We start from the raw sequence: 19,542 nt of genomic DNA, 5'->3' as shown, positions 1-19,542 counted from the left end.
GTAACTAGAGATAGTAACTGTAAAAAGCAGCTACTGCCTCTATAGCTGGTGAAACAAAGGGAAGAGGTGAAATTACTAGAACACAGGAGTTCAGAAGAGCGACATCTCTGAGGAGGGCTCACTGTCCAGCTTCTGCTGGTACTTCTAAAGGAGCTTGATGAGGCTGATTCTGGAAGGTCTGAAGAAGCTGGAGCTCACTGCTAGTGTTGGAGAAACATTGTCAGAAACAGGACAAAACAGAAGGGAACTCCCCTTTCTCCCCTTCCTAACTTTTAATATCCCTCTAATGACTGCTCTTGCAGAACCCAACAGGAAGCAGCAAGCACAGAAGTCTGAGAGGGCAGTTTGCAGAGTTCTAGACTCAGTATCCCAGGATAGAACAACGATAAATGGTTTTACAACTGAGAGATAATAATTAAATAACTATTAATTGAACAGCAAAATTTCCCTATGATTTGAAATGTCACTTTAATCATATCATATAAGAATTAAATCTATTTCTGAATTATAGTTTACGCCACAGATTTCTCTGTTTCATGCTGTAGTAGCACGCTGTCTTAATCATTATAGCACTATAATATGTTTCCATATGTGAAAAGGCCAGTTCTTTCTCATTACACTTTTTCTTAAGTTCCCAGCTATTCTTGTTTACTTTTAAAAGAGATGACTTAAGACTCAAAAGATTTTTAAAGTAATTTAGAAATCAGAACCCCCTTTATTAAAAAAAATCATATTTGTTTTCTTTTGGATATGTTTCATTGTTCCTAGTAATCAGAACCTCAGTTATTATGTACTTAAAAATATCTGCAGAATAACTACCTAAAAATTTTAAATGTCATTACATCTTTTTTTATTCCATTCCTGTGAACCTCAACCAGTTTTAATTCAATATATTGACAGTGATAGAGTATATAGAGAAAGTACAGAGATCTTTTCCTTGTCAGCATTTCTTTATATTTCCTTGCTTCTGAGTTAATGTAAACCAACAGAAACAGGGACCCAACTATGAGGCTTTGTGTAATCCAGACAAGATATGATGGTAGGTTGGATTAACAATGGTGGTGAAAAGTGCCCAGATTCTGTAAAAATTGTATAGGAGAGCTGCTTGTATTTAATGCCAGGTTGAATATGGAATATGTGAGACAGAGATTGGCTAAGGCTGGGTCCAATGTTGTTTGACCTAGGTAATGGAAAGCATGTATTGCCATTTACTGTGATGGGGAACATTCCAGGTGGAGCAGAGTAGAAAGTGGAGACCAGAAATGTAGTTTTGCATATGTTATGTTTGAGATGCTGTTAGACATTCAACTACAGAGAGATATCCAATAGGTATTTGGATATGAGTGGAGTTCAGGGGAAAGGCGTGGGCTGGAGTTATCAATTTGGGAGTCACCTGTATGTAGCTGGTATTTAATGCCATGAAACTGGATGAAATCATGAAGAAAGTAAATTTTGATAGACAAGACGTCCAAGGACTGAGCCCTGGGGAATTCTAGTATTGAGATGTCAGGAAGATGAGGAGGAATCAGCAAAGGAGAATGAGAGTGAGCAGCTAGAGAGGTAGGAGTAAAATTAGCAAAGTAGGGTTTCTGGAGTCAAAATGAAGAACTTTTCAAGGTCGAGAGAGAGGGCAAAAGTGTCAGATGCTGCTGATGGATCTGGGAAAATGAAGAATGAGAATTGACCATTGGATGTAGCAACAGGGAGGAGGACATGGTTTGCCTTCATAAGAGAGGTTTCAGTGGAGTGATAGGAGCAGAAATCTGATTGGATTGGGCTCAAGTGAGTCCCACTCATTTGGGAGGAGAGAATATCAGAGGCAGTAAATATAGGCAACTCTTTCAATGAGTTTTGTTGTAGAGGGAAGGAGAAAAAAAGTGGTGGACTCTCTAGGAGTCGAGAGAGGGTTTTGTTATGATGGTAGAAATAACAGTATGTTTACACGCTGTTGAGAATGAGCTCGTATGGAGGGAAACATTGATGATAGTCAAAAGACTGAAGAAATGTCCTAAGTAGTAAAGAGAGGATGGGATCTAATGGATGTGTTGAAAAGTTGGTGATCATTAGAAGCACAAATAGTTCACTTCTAGTAACACAAGAGGTTACACATATGGACAAAGATGCAGTGGGTATGTAGAGGTGGTGGAAGATTGTGGAAGTTCTTCTATAATTCTTTCAGTTTTCTTGGGGAGCTGGGTAGCAAGAGGGAAGTTGTATGAAATATTTGAGAAGTTATAAAAAACAGAGAAGTTATAAAATAGTAGTAAATAGGAGTGGACTAGAGGAATATAGTGTGATTTCTTGGTAGCATTACAGACCTATTAAGGTTAGTGATCATGAATTTAAAGTGAGATCAGGTGACATAATGTGTTTTCTCTACCTATGGGTACAAGCAGTAGAGATGGGATTTAACCAAGAGTTGGATTTAACCAAGGCTGTGATTTGACCAAGAGAGTATAATCAAGTGAGAGAAGGGGCATGAAATTGAGGGTGTATGCAATGGAAACAAGCTGGAAGAGAAGGAAAATGAGCACACGGGAGGAGAGAGGGTGAAGGCCAATGAAAACATGGTAAAATCAGTGGATTGTAGATTCTGCTGCCATCGAGGGGTTGTTAGAGTTGGAGTTCTAGAGTGAATGAGCTGGAAATATAGGAGATGGTGGTTGAGAGTTGAAATTTTCATTGGTTGCAATTTTGGTATGAAAAGGACTAGAGTATGACCATAGAAGTTGAGAGGCCAAAGTAGTATGAAGGACAGAATTATTAGAAGAAAGAAGTTCAGGGAACTGGGAGGTCAGGATATCAGAATAATCATCTAAAGGAATATTGAAATCACCAAGAAATTTGACAGAAGTAGTGTTAGAGATAGTGATAGCCATCCAGGAGTTAAAATCTTCAAGAAAGGAAGGGGAGTGAATGACCCGGGAGTGTGAATAGCACCTGACACAAAAAGATAGGATACAAACTGATATTGTCATGAGATTTTAAAGCTAGGACATTTTAGGCAAAAGGGGAAAGAATGATCTGTAAGCAGTGATATGGAGCAAGGTAGAAATCCACCCCACCTCCAGGTCCGCTGGTATAAGGAAAGTGGGAGAGAAACTATTCACTTCTGAGGGCTCTTGGTGAAACACTGTTCTCAGGAGAGAATCAGGATTCCCTTAGGGAAGTGCTTCTCGTAGTTTTCTGCAGATGCCTGGTCACACCACAGACCAATTAAACAACAACCTCTGGAAGCAGGAAGCAAGCATCAGTATTTTTTTTTTAATGTTTCACATGATTCCAATGTGCAGCCAAATTTGAAAATCACTGCCTTCGTGCAAGGAGGAGAAGGGAAGAGTTTGTGAACTTAGAAGAAGCGGCTTACACTTGAATGTGAGTTTCAAAGAGCACAGTGAGTTTCAGGAGATGGGTATGGGTGAGATAGGGGATTAGAAAAGATGATGGTGGGACCAAATGCAGGTCCGAGTCTGGAAGGTGAAGCTTTCTCTGGGTTTTTTACTTTGGTACCTAAAGCACCAAGTGCCTCTGCTTTAGCAGTTGCAGTATCCCAGCAGTTCACAATTGTATGCTTTCTTTATGGCTTTGGTGAGTCCTTAGGAACTGTGGCTAGAAAAGCAATGCCAGACATGTCAGGAAGAGATGCTTCACATATTTTGCTGTGGTGAAGTCATCCTGGGATGTGAGCCTTCAGAAAAGATCCCCATGAATACGACACCATCTGTGAGATGGCCACTAGAACTTCAGTTGGAAAGAGTGAGCCCCTATTACTGTAGCTCCATGGCGTCTTGCTAAATTAGCTCTTGGGATTAAGCATGTGTTAAGAGTGGCTGCGGAAAGAGGGCATTGAGACTGCATGTTTGTTAGTCTTGAAGGTCATAGAGAAATTGGAAGGAAATCTAGGGATATTCCCCTAATATTATTCAAGACTGGCCACTGTTGAATATAAAATGGTGAGTTCAGCATTGAGAAATCTGGCAACACTGGTTGTCTGATCTCATCCACCTGCCTCTTCTATTTAGTCATCTTCCCCAGGCTTTCATCTGACCATTGGCTTGTGGATGATGGAAGCAAGATAATGACAGCTCAGATAAGGTTCCTAACCACAAAAACTCAGTAGAGGTCGACACATATCAATTGTCTGAAGCCGAAATATTTGGCAACTTGGTGACTACAAATAAACAGCAGGAGTTTGAAGTAAACTGGGGGGACCATGAGCCATTTTATTGACTCTATTGTAATCAAGAATGTTCTTTCCCTGAAAGTTCCCAGCTATGAATATGAATCTTGGCCAGTGGTTCTTAGTCATTTATAGTGAAAAAGTTGGGAACATTATACAAGCTAGTAAGGCAGAGGTTTTTAAACATCAGAATCGATGTCATGCTCTCTGATAAAGCTCAGGCTTAGGCTATCATGAAAAACAAAATTCTTAAGGGTCTGCAAGTAACAGGACCATGATCTGTAACATGCTTAACCAGAGTGAATCCCACGTTGAATGATGACTGGTTATTGGCAGTAGTTGTTGATAAGCTTATAACAAAATCAAGTTTTTCCCACATTTCCCTCAAGACTATAAAAAACAAAACAAAAAACTGGTTGACTGTAGGAACTGCATATGGGAAAAAAATCATGCTATAAATAATAAATAATGCTCTACATATGCATTAACCTGAAAATTAAGGTAAAAATATTGAATCAAATATTTTGAGCTCAGTAACCACATTCCTATTGCTAATGGACAAATAATGTGTTTGAATACACAGTCAAATTTCAGTGAAATGTCAATTACTTTTTTAGGGCATTAATTTTATAGCATGCCAGGATTCCTTCAAGTGTGCCCAGTGGCATTTAAATACATATTAAAAAATTGATCTGGCTAATTTGCTTTAGATTTATATAAAGACACAGGTGAAAAACTCTCAAAATTTATGATCACCATTCTGATCATTTCTTATATCTTGTTAAGTTTAAAAATAGTCATGTTTTAGCCTTTTGTGGCTGGTAGACTAAAGCTTTTCACCTTGTAGATAATTCAACATGGTAGCTTTGGCTGAGATCTCATTTTTCTGGCTGCAGATTCACAAGATCCTCCAAAGAGCCTATTCAGTAATTGTGATGCATTCCTGTAGCATTTAAGACTAAGCCCTAAAAGCTTTGCTTTGTATACTTGATCTGTAATGACCTTTAGAGTTTGCTGCGCATTGAAGCGGAGGTCTTCCTTGTGAAATCATAGAATAGTGCCCCAGTTCACTTTCTGTTACTTGATATCACTGAACAAAACTACCATTATCAGTGTTCTGAGAAAAAAAAAAAAGATATGGTACCCTGTCTCTTTAAAAGTTTAAGAATAGCAAGCACAGTAGAGTTAATTCTTTTGGGGGCTGTGCTTTGAGAATTTTCTGGCCGAGAATCAAGTTACAGATAATTAATTATGTCAGTGAAAAGCTCTGATGGCCTGTTCTCTTCAGAGAAAAGTGACATCATCCATAGACTTCTCTGGCAATAAAGAAGAACAAAGCTGTGAGTGCAGGAAATAACAGACAGATGTCCATGAGTGCAATATTTTATCTACTTCAAAGTGCATTGCAAGAAGTCATGCTCTAGGGCTGTCTTCCAGCAGCAGTGGCTTGGCAAGGGGTCTTGGAGAGTCAGAGAAGTAAGTTTACAGGTTTGGGTTCACCATCTCACATTCTCTGGCCTGAAGATAGAAGCATGGCATTTTTAGGGAAGTTACTAAAGAGATGACACTGCTCAAAAAATGTTGGCAAGATCATGGCAAGCCAATCAGGTTATGTAGTGTGGGGAAATTGGACCAGATGGTCGCCGTACCATTGTGGGTGAATGTTAGTACAGGAAACATTACCCAGCGAATTTCATTCTAGGGCTTTCCCTTGCTTTGTGCTTTTATCATATTTTCACAGAAAGCTTTTACTGACCTCCGCAGCAAGTGGTAATGGAAAGAATAAATATTTTGAAGTCAAATAACACTGTTTCTTACGAATCATGTGACCTTGGGAAAGCTATTTAATTTCATTGAGCCTCATTTTTTTCATGTGTAGAATGACGTTAAGAAAAATAAATTAAATACCCTGAAAAGAAATTCGTTCACACTAGGGTTCAGTGTAAGTATTGGTTGTTATTAAATTCAACTCTGTCCTTCTCAGCAAAATACAGAGGGTACCAAAAAATTGTATGCAAATTTTAAGAAAAGAAAAACCTGTATTAAAATTATGCTGTTCGTAACCACTTTGAGCATCTCTCATAATTGCAGAAGTCAAACGTGACTTGTATTAATCTTTTGTTATCAGTATACATTGAATATTACAATTTTAATACAATTTTCCTTTCTTAAAGTGTATATATATTATTTTGGTACCCTCTGTGTGTTAGTTTCATATTGCACATATAGAGCAGGACATATTAGTTGGAATAGATGTACACCTACACAAGCAATTTTAGGCATGATACAAAGATCTATATTTCAATATTTCTGGTATAAGAGGACCAGAAATTCTACTATTAGAGATTTATTACTCTGAGTTGAAACTACCCATTTCAGAACTTTCTTTTACAAAGTATTTTTTTCTGATTTTCAAAGTAAAACAATTTTAATATAGATCATTTAGAACATGGATTATCAATGAGAGTGTTATTCTTCCCAATAAGGTAAAAACTGGTTCTTAGAGGGGTAAAGAAATTTTAGATGTCACAATGGTTTGTGACCCTCAAAAACACTACTATGCATAAACAGATACACAGTATATCTGGGGTATTAAAATTTCAAAAGGAAGGCGATTAGGAAAAAATATCTAAAAAGTTTCCTTAGGAGAATGAAATTGAAAAAAGTTTAAAAAACACTGATTTAGAAATATTAAAAAAGTTACTAAAAAATATCAATCTTGCATAATTCTACCAGCCTTAAAAACAATTGTGAATATTTTGGTGAGTATTTTATTCACATTTTTCTTTTCTACACAATTGCAAGCACAGTGCACATACAAGATTGGATATATGTATTTGTCATAAGCATTTCCTACATCATTCAACATTTTTTGAAATAGAATTTTTAAAGTCTGTAAAATATTTTGTCTTATGCAAGCATTATATTTTACTCAAATATATCCTTATTACTGAGTATTTAGATTTTTCCATTTTTTCGTTGTTATAAATTAGCATATTGTAATGAACATATTTGTGCACCAATCTTTGTCCTTCTTGTTAAACTTCTTGTTAAACTTCTCCATTAAAAGGTATGAATATTTTCATCTCTTATGTGCATCTATTGCCAAATTGTTTTCCAGAATCCGGATGACTTCCCCCCAAATTATGAGAATGCCCATTAATCAAATTCTCACTTGTAATAGCTATTATAGTTCTAAAATGTGTCCTGATTTAAGGGTGAGCAATGGTATCTCGTTATAGCTTTAATTTACATTTATTTGGTTGTTAATTAAGTTGAACTATTTCCTAATGAACATTTTATATATCTGTGTTTTGTCTATTTCTTTTGTATATTTTTCTATTGAGCTTTAGGATTTTTCTCACTGATATACATAAACTCTTTATAATTGAGGATAGTTACTCTCTATCTGTCAAAATTGTTGGAAACATTTATCTTTTTTTTGCCATTTAATTGACTATGATTTTTTTTTTACATGTAGAATCATTTCTAATCATTTTCTTCATCATTTCAGGTAGTCTTTCCCTCACGCAGAAGTCAGATAACTACCCATGTATATTCATTCATCCATTCATTTGTCTTTAAACAGAAAAACACATAAAATGAGATTATGTATTAATTAGTTGAAAATGTTGTATGAGAGGAGTGTGGGAGCTAAACTCTATTTCCCCCAGGAACAATATTCAGTATTCTCTAATTAATGTTTGTGGTAACTTTACAGAAAATAACTACTGCAGATAATGAGAATCAACTGCATTTCATTTCTATTTGTTACTCATATACAATAAGGAACCTGAATCATGGGGAGATTTGTCAGGAATTTCATGAACATTATTGAAAGTAATAAGCCAATATCTTTTGGAATCTAAGCTTTCTTTCGTGAAAGGTAAAAGATAGATTTTTAAAAAGCTGTTCTGTCCTCAAATGAGAAAATGTAAACACTTAGAAAAGGGGAAACACAGGAAATTGTTGTTGGATAAGTAGAATCATACACACACACCTACATATCATTCATACATTTGACAAATGTTTATTGAGCACCTACTTGTTGCGATCTCTGTGCTAGGGGCTAGGGACACAAAAGAGAGCCATGAGAATTACAAACTGGTGAGTATAGTCCTTAGGGAAGTATCAGGCATCAGAAGTGTCAGTTCTTCAAATTTTATGCCCATTCGCAAATCACAGAGCATCATGTAGCTCCTAAACACTAGCACTTAGATAACAATACACATGAGCTTTTCTTATTTAAACATTTTTTGCATGTGCCCCATCTCTGGTCCAATATAGTGAAAAAGAAAGATAATTGTAGGAGCCAATGTAATTAACTAAATTTTCTCTTTGAAAGGGTAGATTTGAATATTTGAAGGCCAAATATTACCCATGAAAAGCAGTTGGCAAATAACAAATAGTATAGAAATTTTGCAGCATTTTCAGAGATCTGATGTCTTTCAAAAACAACATTCCAAGTAGGAACACTGTATAGGAATTTTATTAAACATCAAAGATGCAATTTCAAAAAATTAACAGCTCTGTTTATTTGTAGTTATTTTTATTGTCTTAAATCAGAGGCCTTGGCTTGTGTTGCACCTTCATTTATAAGCAATGCCTGCTTTCAGCATGAGAGCTAGCACAAGATGTGCTATTTAACATTGTTTCTTACTAATGCCAGGTTTTAAATAGAATACTCAGAAAAGTTTAGAAAAAATGTTAAGTCCTTTCTGCTGCAATATAATCTTTTGACAGTGGTGATGAACGAACTGAGACTCTCGAGCAAACAGTGTAATCCAAATTCTCGAATTAGGGAGGGAAGTGCTCCTTCAAATCACATCAACAAATAGTGCAGGAAACTCAGAAGCACAGGATAAGCCACCATGGGGTTGCTGGTTATCTGTTAGGTTTGTGGCATAGGAATCTCTGATGTTGTTATGAGTGGTTTGGGCAGTCACAGGATATTGAGAGCAACAGGGATGAGAGAAAACTTAGCCTTTGATTTATTGATTCAGTTTGTGGAAAGGCTTTTGGTTATGTTGCCCAGTAGTCCAGCTGTTCTGCATCAGCCAATTCACTCTTACGAGAAAAGAAAAGAGGAAATTGCCTTTTATTGGGCATATACAGCATTCCGGACGTTATTATTAGTCACTTCATATATATTTCATTGTCATACAGGTAAGGAAACTGAAGTTCAGAGTTAACTGGTTGAAGGTCATGGAGCCATTATTTGTCTGTTTGACTCCCAAAGGGTAACATTTGGTATCTTTATATATTAGCCCATGTAAAACCTGTGAGGTAGCTACTGCTATACCCATTTTACAGATAAAGACACTAAGTTTAGAGAAGCTAAGCTAACTCACCCATTCAAGGTCACATTTGCAGTAGTGCTGATGCGTGTTTCTAACTCGAGATTCCCAAGGGCATGAGCTTTCTACCACACTGCTTCTCTTGAGTAGGTATAAAAATAAGCAAAAAGCAAACAAACAAACAAAAAAAACTAGCTCTAAGTTTACATCAGGAACTTGGTTAAAGAAAAAGACAAAAAGCCAGTGGATCAAGGAACCACATAACAATATACATCTTGAGCACACAAGGACAATTGATACTTAGATGACCACTATGAGTTCTCAAAAAGGTATTTACTTATGTACATTGTAATTTTTAAGAGGGGGGGGACTTTCTAATTGATTACAGGATGTCCATATTCCCAAACCCTTAAAATGAAAAAGCGTTAGTATATAAAGTACTCACTCTCAATTAGTTATAAAGTAAATGTAAGTGTGACATTCCCCATAGGTTCCTAATGGCTGAGATTTGCTTGTATTTTTGTTCAAAAAATTAAACTCTAATTGTTCTAAGTTGGTCAAATATATGTCATAACTGTAGAATTTATTTAGGTCAGAGGCTGCAATGAATACATCAAAAAACGCCATAAATCCAAAGGAACTCAATGTTATGTGATTGAAATAAACCACATGTATAAATTCTACCTTGATGATGTAGTCTTACCGTGTCTAATTGAAGTTTTTTCCCATTTGAAAAAGTATTACCCGTAGTTTTCAGCCCTCACCAGGATAAAACCAAAGCCACTAAGCCAGTTTTCCCCCTTCTACCTCTGCTCACCTGCTCTGTGGGAAAGGCTGGAATGGAAGTCCTCACAGGATGACCCCCAAATGTTCCACCCAGTCCTCAGGGCTACCATTTGGCCGTTGCCATTTTGTCCTTTTTCCTGCTCCAACCCACTGTGGTAATGATAGCCGCCCCTGTGAGAGCCTGCTGGAAGCCCAGCCAGTGCTGCTCTTTGTGCCCCAAAGTCTTTCTCTTCTGTTTATATCAGTTGATGTCTACTTGGAGGCTGTTCAGGCTGATGTCTACCCTGAGAGCATGATGCAAGATACAGAGGGCTGCCCCTTCCTGCCTTCCCCCTTACTATAGAAGCTCAATGCCTTGAATTCTAATTTACCAATTCCTCTACTGATTATTTGGGTCTTTTATGGCAGGCCCTCACACTGGGACTCAGGCATGAGTGGCGGGGGCTGGGCTGGAGGGGAGTCTGAGGGACAGACACTGTGCTGCACTCAAACTCACCCTTCCCCTCTGACCTTGCTCCGTTGTCCTTCAACCAAAATGGTTCCCTTCCTCCCGTGGGATCAGTTGTTTCCCAGAAGAGCCTTGGTTCCTCATGCAAATAGCCCTATGGCAAGGCCACTCTGCCAGTCAATCCTCCAGACAGGATCACACTGAAGGACTTGGCTCAAGCTTGAAAAATAACTTCTAGAGACCATCTGAAAAGGAGACAAATAGGAAAAAGGAAGGAGGTGAAGAAAATTTAACCTAATAAGCAGAGTCGTATGTACCAGAGTTATCTCTACAGAGATGTCTAGTACCAGATCTGGTACAGATGCTTTATCTGTCCTGGATCTTATCTAGTTGGTTTACATTGAGGGGATTAAATTTACAGAGCTGGATAAACAACCCCAGCGAGAAAATAATCATCTAGTTGTGCCTTAGCGATGACTACTCTCTTGTTTTAAGGAATTTAGCTTCTCAACTGGTTTACAGAAAGCTGGACTTTATCTGCTGGACCTGATTACACATAGGGGTGAGCAGTTTAAGGGATCTGCTCAAGGTCTTGATGAGCACAGAACAAAAAGGCTCTAGTCTTGGAATTCAAGAAATTATACACTGTAGTATCACAGCACTGCAAGGGGCAGCCTGTGACCTTATCTAATTTCGAATCCGAGACACAGCAGCTGTCACACTATTAATATCCCGATGTGTGTAAAAAAGAAGAAAGAAGAAAACCACATAAGTAATGAAAATGTGTTTAAGTCCAGAGATGACTGTAACATTCAACTAACTAATCAAAAAAAATATGATAGCACGTTTATAATGTATCACATGGAATTTTACCTTTTTTAAAAGTGGGAACCTCTAGACGAAGGATTGGGGATGATTTTTATTCACTTTCCTTATTCAAATTTTTTTGGGGATGTACAAGGTACTTTTAATTTTTTTTAAACTGTGGTAAAATATACATAAGATTTACCATTTTTGCCATTTTTAAGTGTACCATTCATTGGCATTAAATGCATTCAGTTTGTGCAACATCACCACCCATCCAACTCAAGGCATTTTTTCATTTTCCAGACCTGGAATTCTGTACGCATCAAACAACAACTCTCCCCGCCTGTGCCCGTTGTCCCTGACAACCACTATTCTTTCTGTCTCTATAAATTTAACTATTCTAATTACCACATATAAGTGGAGCTGTATAGTATTTGTGCTTTTGTGACTGGCTTATGTCATTTAGCATCGTACCTTCAAGGTTCATTCCTGTTGTAGCACGTGTCAGAATTTCCTTCCTTTTTAAGTCTGAATAATGTTGCATTGTATGTATATGCCACATTTTGTTTATCCATTCGTCTGCCAATGGATATTTGGGTTGTTTCCACCTTTTGGCTAGTGTCAATAATGCTACTATGAACATGAGTGTCCCTGCTTTCAACTCTTTTGGGTTTATACCCAGAAGTGGAATTGCTCATTCATTTGGTATTCAATAATACATTTTTAATGTATTAATACATTTTTAATATTTTGCGGAACTACCATACTGTTTTCCATAGTGACAAAACCATTTTACATTTTCACCAGCAGTGCAAAAGTGTTCCAATTTCTCCACATCCTTGCCAATACTTATTTTCTGTTTTATGGATGATAGCCATCCTAATGCATATGAAGTTGTATCCTTTTTTTTTTTTTTAATTGGGTTAAGACTCAGAGTTGTTTTTCTCCACAGAAATCTTTAGTAACAGGAAAAAGAGTTATACAGCCTGAAGAGAAAACAGAGTATTGAAATGGTATCTTACTGTACTTTTTTGATTTTCCTAATGATTAGTGATGTTGAGCATCTTTTCATGTGTTTGTTGGCCATTTGTATATCTTTACAGAAATGTCTATTTAAGCCCTTTGCTTAATATACACTTTCTTTTATTTCCCCCTACTTTTTAATCAGGTCCTTTTGTTGTTGCTGAGTTGTAGGAGTTCTTTATATAGTCTCTATATACATCCCTTACCAGACTTAATGATTTGCAAATATTTTCTCCCATTCTGTGGTTTGCTTTTCACTCTATTGATTGTGTTCTTTGATACACAGAAGTTTCAAATTTTGGTGTAGTTCAGTTTATCTATTTTTTCTTTTGTTGCCTGTGCTTTTCGTGTCAAATCCAAGAAATCATTGCCAAATTCAGAGTTTTTCCCCTATGTTTTTTTATAAGAATTTCAGCTCTTCCACATAGGTCTTTGATTCGTTTTGAGTTATTTGTGTATAAGGTATAATGTAAGGGTCCGACTTCAGTCTTTTACATGTGGATTCTAGTTTTCCCATCATTTGTTGAAATGGTCTTGGTATCTTTATTGAAAATTATTTGACCATATATGCAAGGGTTTATTTGTGGGCTCTCTAATCTATTCCACTGGTCTATACATCTGTATTTATGCCAGTACAACAATGTTTTAATTACTATAGCTTTATAGTAAATTTTGATATTAGAAAGTGTGAACCTTCTAACTTTGTTCTTTTTTCACGATTGTTTTTGCTCTTTGGGGTCCCTTGAAATTCCATATGCATTTTAGGACGGATTTTTCTATTTCTGCAAAAAATGAAAAAAAAAATCAGTGTGATTTTGAGGAATTATACTTTTAAAAATTCAAGCTATTATGGGTGATAATTAAAGCAAGTTTTAACATGAAAATAGCATCTGCTTGTGATATTTTAATAAAAGATACCTTTTGGATGATTATCAGTCTGAAGTACTAGAAAGGAGTATCTTTAATGAATAACTTTATAGCCTATTAGGCTACAATTGACCATATAGTTATGGAGAGAGATTTCTCCAGAGAAACCAAAAGACGCATTTTTAGTTTCAGTGGCTCTGTAAACTAACCATGTCTGAATCTTCTCCTTATATGCTGTATTACTAATCATGTTAACTTTGCTTTCTAAAATTCAGGAGAAAAAATGCATTTGATTTCTTCAGTAATAGCTAATACCATCATAATTACATAGCTTTTTTCTTGTAATACATTTATAATATTCCTACTTACCTAACTTGGGTAAATAGTATAATTCAATTTGTATGAGAGTTCAAGATAGTCCATTTCCTGTTGCAACATTCTGGTGGAATGTACTGTTTCCTTATTCAGTTTACATAATTTTCTTTTGGAATAAATTTAAGAACAAAGAGACTCCTAAATTGTAGACAAGTCTGTCAGATGAAAGAGTAGAAGTTGACAAAATGTAATTGTTTAGATTTTTTAAACAAGGCTAAGTAGTTAAGGTTGTTCGGAGATTTTTGGTGCCAGTTTATGTCTCTCTGACTTCACATCACTTATTTTACTTTTCTTTATTTCAATAAATATTTACTGAGTGCCTGTCATGTGGGCTGACTGTAGACACAGTCCCTGTCGTCAAAGCAGCTCACAGCCGAATAAAGAAATAGACAAGTAAACTAATAAATCACTTTATTTAAATAGATACAGAACATTGAGTTGAGTTCCCAGAATGGGAAAGCTTTCACGGAATCGGTATGCCTTGGTCTTCCAGAATCATCTTTTTTACGGCGCCTCATGGTAGCAATAAGACCTTATTTAGGTAGCTAACTAAATAATACGAAAAGTGATAGTATTTAGGAACTGTGACATTATGGTTCTTCATGAGCAGAGAAATAGATTTATTCTTTCCTCAAAATGCTTCCACCACTTAAAAGTCAGCAGCTATCGGCAGGGAATTGCCTTGTTCGAGATGTGCAGTGACAGAAAGCAGGAGCAGGCTTCTCAAACTTCCCACCTCGATATGTTCCCTCTCAACCTGGGTGAGTAGAACACCATATTGGTGATCATGGCGGCATTGTCTAAGAATTTATCCCAAGCTATCCACCTCAAGCAAGTGTTTTTTGTCTAGAGTTTTTCCCTAAACATTCAAGTAAATATGAAAATTTTATCAGTGTTTTGAAAGGTTTTTTAATTATTTACCACCCACTCCAAGTCTTGAAGTAATTTTAGTGCTTCAGGAGATGCACCCTGTTGGACTCAAGGCTCCAAGGCTCATTTGATTCCACCCTGTCCTCCCAGAGTTATACACATACCCATTTTAGAAGTGTAGAAAAAGCTATGCCACATGGGTATGTTGACGAAACACATCCAGAAAGCTTATAAGAATTTATTTGAACCAAACTGACGATAATTGCCGGGAAGCAAAATCTCAACAGGTTGAGAGAATGGTCCACAAAATGGTGGTTTGCAGCTTATTTTATACATAGAATCAAAAGAGGAGGGGTTACATGAAATCCATTGGTGGTAGATTAAAGGGGTCGGAGAAAGCAAAGCAGGGAAATCTCTGGGATGGGATAAAAGTAAATTGGAGAGACAGGTACTTCTTTTACATAGGTGGGGTGCTGGATAGCTAATAGTTTGCTTTTTACAGAACATAGACATGGTAATCAGATGATAATAATGAGATATTTTGTAGTTTCCAGCTCTGGTCCGGAAAAAGGATTACTGACATTCCAAGGATGTCATCTTAGGTGCAAAAAGACAATAGACAGGCCCACTTAATGACACAGATTAACTTTATGAAGGAAGCTTTTGGCTATAGATGTGACTTCCTGCCATGACCAATTTACTTATGAAAATTTTTTTACGCTCATGCCATTTTATGTGGTTATTTTCAGTCTCCTGAACTTGTTAAATATGTGGCCCCTTTTCCATCCACAGGTATAAGAACTAAACAGTCTTTCCTACTTATTATAGGTTTTTCCCCCAAATTACAAAATCACACAAGTTTAAAAAAACAGTTAAAATTGTCACCAGGAATAATTATCAATAATGGCATTTTTCCTTTTAAGAAAGCTAAGTTTTGGAAACGCTGCCAATGAAATTCAGTTCCTGAGTATCGTAAGTCCACTATGGCTGCCCTGCTAGATGCAGAGTCATTTTAGAATATCCAGTCTTCTGTCCACTTGTGTTTGCCCGAGGATGACCACTGTGTCCCAGTTTGCCTGGGACTGTCCTGATTTTCAAAAGTCCCACTTTGTGGGACCCTGCTCATAGTCCCAAGCAAACTGGACAAATTGGTCACCCTTGTTTGTCCAGAACTGGCAAACACTTCCAACAGTTTACAGGGACCCTCCTGATTTAGGCTACTGGTCTGAAGTACCATGATTCCTTGCAGAACAAAGATCAGTGGAACTGATCAAACAGTGAGAACATGAGAACCCTCTGGGGCAAGCAAGTCCCTGGGAATCAGACAACCTTGCTGGGAACCTTGAGCTAACACAGCAAACATTTTAAGTGCTTTTGTTGCTGAATTGGTCTATTAGTCCTAAAGCAATGGTTTCTAAGTGCAGCTGTGCTTTAGAATCACCTACAGAGATATTTTAAATTGAATTTCCTGAGGTGTGCCAACAGATGCTGCTTAAAAATTCCAAGGCTTCTTGCTGTTCTGTGATAAAATGCCAACTCACTGCCAGTTTTACAAGGCTTTTCATGAGTTGCCCATTGGTTATCACTCCAGCCTCATCGTGCCCCAGCCCATGCATCTAAATCTGTGTGGCCTTTGCCTACAGTCTTCTCTTGGTCAGGAACATTCTCATCCTAACTACCTTCCTATTTCTTTGACTCAAGTACTTGTGAGATTTTTGGTTACTTCCTCCAGGAAGCTTTCTTCATTAGGTGGATTCAAGTCAACTGTTCTAAATGAAGTTCTTAGCCTATTGTATCTCCTCCATCCTAAGGCTTATCATGTTGTATTGTAAATATCTTTCAATTGTTTGTCTATGTTCCTGTAGACTTGACTCTCTGAGAATGCAATTATACGAGTATGTATCTCTAATACTGAATGCAATGCATTGCACAAAGTAAATGTGCACAAGTATTTTTCAAATGAATGATTGGATTTAGCCCTCTTTTCAACTATGCCACCTGTCTGGGCTCCCGTGTACTGTGTCTTACCTATCCTTCCCCCTCCCCCATCCCTGATCTCCCAGCAAAGCCCAGATACCCTCCTTTGATTTTATAAAATGAACCACACACTCACCTGTTGGCCCCTGGGCTTTGCAGAGTAGCTCTTTGCTGCCCCCACATGTTTTGAATCAGCTTCTTATGCAGCCCGTTGAGATAACTCCTTGTTCTACCTGGTGCAGTTTCAGTTCTGCGGGGAAATCCTTGCTCTTGGCCTCCATATCCCGCCCTTGGCACAAAAAGAAACCACATAGAATGGATGAGAAGGACGTGACCCCTCTGTGGCTGTTTCTGTACCCCAATCTCGTATTTATTCTCCTCCATCATTAGGACTAAATAAATTGAACATTTTTAGTAAATCTTTTCCTCCTCGTACCTCCCACCCCCTTCTGTCGCTTTTGTAGAGTATTGTCAAAGTATTCTTCCCTTTGGGTCTTTTTACATATATCGACAAGCAGTGATCTACTTAGCAGCAACCTGGGAAACCAGAAGTTGAACCACTTACAATAAAACTTCTGTGTGAAAATAGTAGTGTTCAAGGAACTTTCTCACATTTTTAATTTAATTCTCTTACACAAAATCAAGAAGGTTCTCAAAATGAAGATGTAAAGTGGTTTTATCCTCAAAACGTAAGATCTTACTTATATAAGTTGAATCATGTTTAAAGTAGTGAAAACATTTGTTGTGATCACATAGTCATCTTCATTAACCCATTAATTAAATAGATATCACAATATTAAAGATTGATTTACTATTAAACTATTTTAATTAGCAATAATTTATAGGCAACATTTATATTTCATCCCTGATTATTAGTATAGAAATTAAAAAGCTTTTAGTAAGTTCATGATGAAGTTACTAAAGTAAATTCTAGTGTAGTTCTAAATGTATACTGTAATACACAGTGTTACATAACCGTAGCTTCTTTTATTTTTGGTAACTAGTGTCTAGGGTAATTAAGCTAAGAATGAAATGTATGGTATATGTAGCATATCACAATTAATACAGTTCGAGCATAAGCACATTTTTAGGGAAAGAACAAATAGATGTTTCATATTAGTTAGAAAGAAAGAAGCTGTTTTCTCCTAAGAGAATAGAAAGATTTGGTCAAGAAGAAAAATACCAACAATATTTACATATTTTAAACCGAATAGCTTAAACTTTTAAATTGAAATTGCTACCTATGTACAGTTTTAAAAGCTTTTTATTTGCATCATCTTGTTAGAGCCTTGAAGGTTCCTGTGACATAGAGGGGTTGGTATTCTCACTTTACAGACAAGAAAATTGAGTCAGGGAGATTAAATAACTTTTGGAAAGGGGCTATTCTGATTTAAAAATTCCTTTTTGAAAAAAATCTTCTTAAGGGCAAATTGTGCACTGTCTAGTCTGTTGAACTTTATCAGTCTTAAATGTTACAAAAAATGTCTTATAAAATTCCTTTTCTACCCATGTAGCAAAAAGGTATTTAATGATGGAGACCTAATAGAAACTAAAGTAAATGTTACTGGCACCTACTGTGTGCCAAGTTCTATACTAGGTGCTTTATACACCGATAGCGAATTTCATCCTAACAACAATTGTTTAAGAAAGTTATTAAAATCCTTTTTCACAGACAATAAAATTCGCTCAAAGCAATGTTAGCAACTTGTACAAATCACACAGCATACCTGGGATTGGAGATGAATTCTGAGTGTTTTCAAAGCTGGGCTCCTTTTATTATTCCATGCTGTGAATTTTATTTCCATGTTAATTCAAATTTTTATTTGCCTGATAGCTTTAAGATTTATTTCATTTCCTTTATGCTCAAATCATGGAAACTTATGCTAACTAGCAGTGCAATTTATGCACTCAGGATTATTTGATTTAGTTTACATTTGAGAGCCACTCTCTGATTACCTTAATCCACAATTAGAGACAAACATTTTTTTCAGAAGTGTCATTTCTGGAAATGCCATATGGAAATAGTTCTGCTATGATTTGCTCAGCTGAACAGTCAGAATGTGACTAATCAGAATAAATATTAGATGGGAAAAGCTATAATTTTACACTGCTTTGTTTTCCATACGCTTACCCAGCTCAGTGTTGTTGTATCTATGGCTTCACCGCTGAGTTTGAAATAATTATAAAAGGAATCAAAACAATGTCAAAAAACAGAATATACAATAATCATTTGGGCAATTTTTGTTTTATAGCTTCCTTTGTTCTAAATTCCAGAGACACTATCTATAGGCTTGTCTATAACTAGAATGAAGACAGCTTTCTCAGCATTGGGTACATGAAAAAAAGAGAGCTTTCTATTATATTATTTGCCTTTGTTTCATTTGTGTGAAATCAGAATGATGAAGTAGTTCTTCATTCTTTAGAAAGCATAACTTTGTCTCTCTTTATAAAATTAATTGCATGTTCACTGTAGAAAATTTAGAAAATATATATAAGCAAAAGAGACAGAGAGAATAAAAATAGCATCTTCTAAGCCATTTTCTTTTGCTCTTTCAATTTTTTTTCTAAATTACCCAAGTGCTATATGCTCGAGTCTATTTTCTAAGCTTCTGTAATGATTTTCTTTCTGAAGATTATGAATTCTGCTTTTATTCTATTCCTTTCTTAAACATCTACTATAATCTGTTTCAGAGAGCAAGGGAGCAGATGATTTGAAATATTTAGATTTTGTGATCAATCTGCATCTCAGTTTATTATACAAAATACAGTACATTCTGTGTCTGCCCTATAAATCTTTGTATTTCACATGTTAAAATGTGACTTTAGAAAACAGCCTTTACTTTACCTGATTTAAGGATGGAAAAAAAAGTAGTTTGTTATTGAGATAGTCTTCCATTCTTGCCATTTTTTTC

The 19,542-nt window shown here is 36.4% G+C and overlaps 1 protein-coding gene and 1 pseudogene across 7 annotated transcripts in view; one reads left to right on the top strand and one right to left on the bottom strand.

The window, feature by feature from the left end:
- The window catches only part of FILIP1 (filamin A interacting protein 1), a 217,642-nt gene that overhangs the window by 131,005 nt on the left and 67,095 nt on the right, over positions 1–19,542 (top strand). The window lies entirely within an intron of this gene.
- Positions 12,434–12,524, bottom strand: LOC117020939 (uncharacterized; annotated as a pseudogene).

The sequence above is a fragment of the Rhinolophus ferrumequinum genome, chromosome 3 (assembly GCF_004115265.2).
Source record: "Rhinolophus ferrumequinum isolate MPI-CBG mRhiFer1 chromosome 3, mRhiFer1_v1.p, whole genome shotgun sequence".
NCBI classification, from domain to species: Eukaryota; Metazoa; Chordata; class Mammalia; order Chiroptera; family Rhinolophidae; genus Rhinolophus; species Rhinolophus ferrumequinum.
Note: the sequence above shows the minus strand (reverse complement) of the source record. Positions and strands in the feature narration are given on the sequence as shown.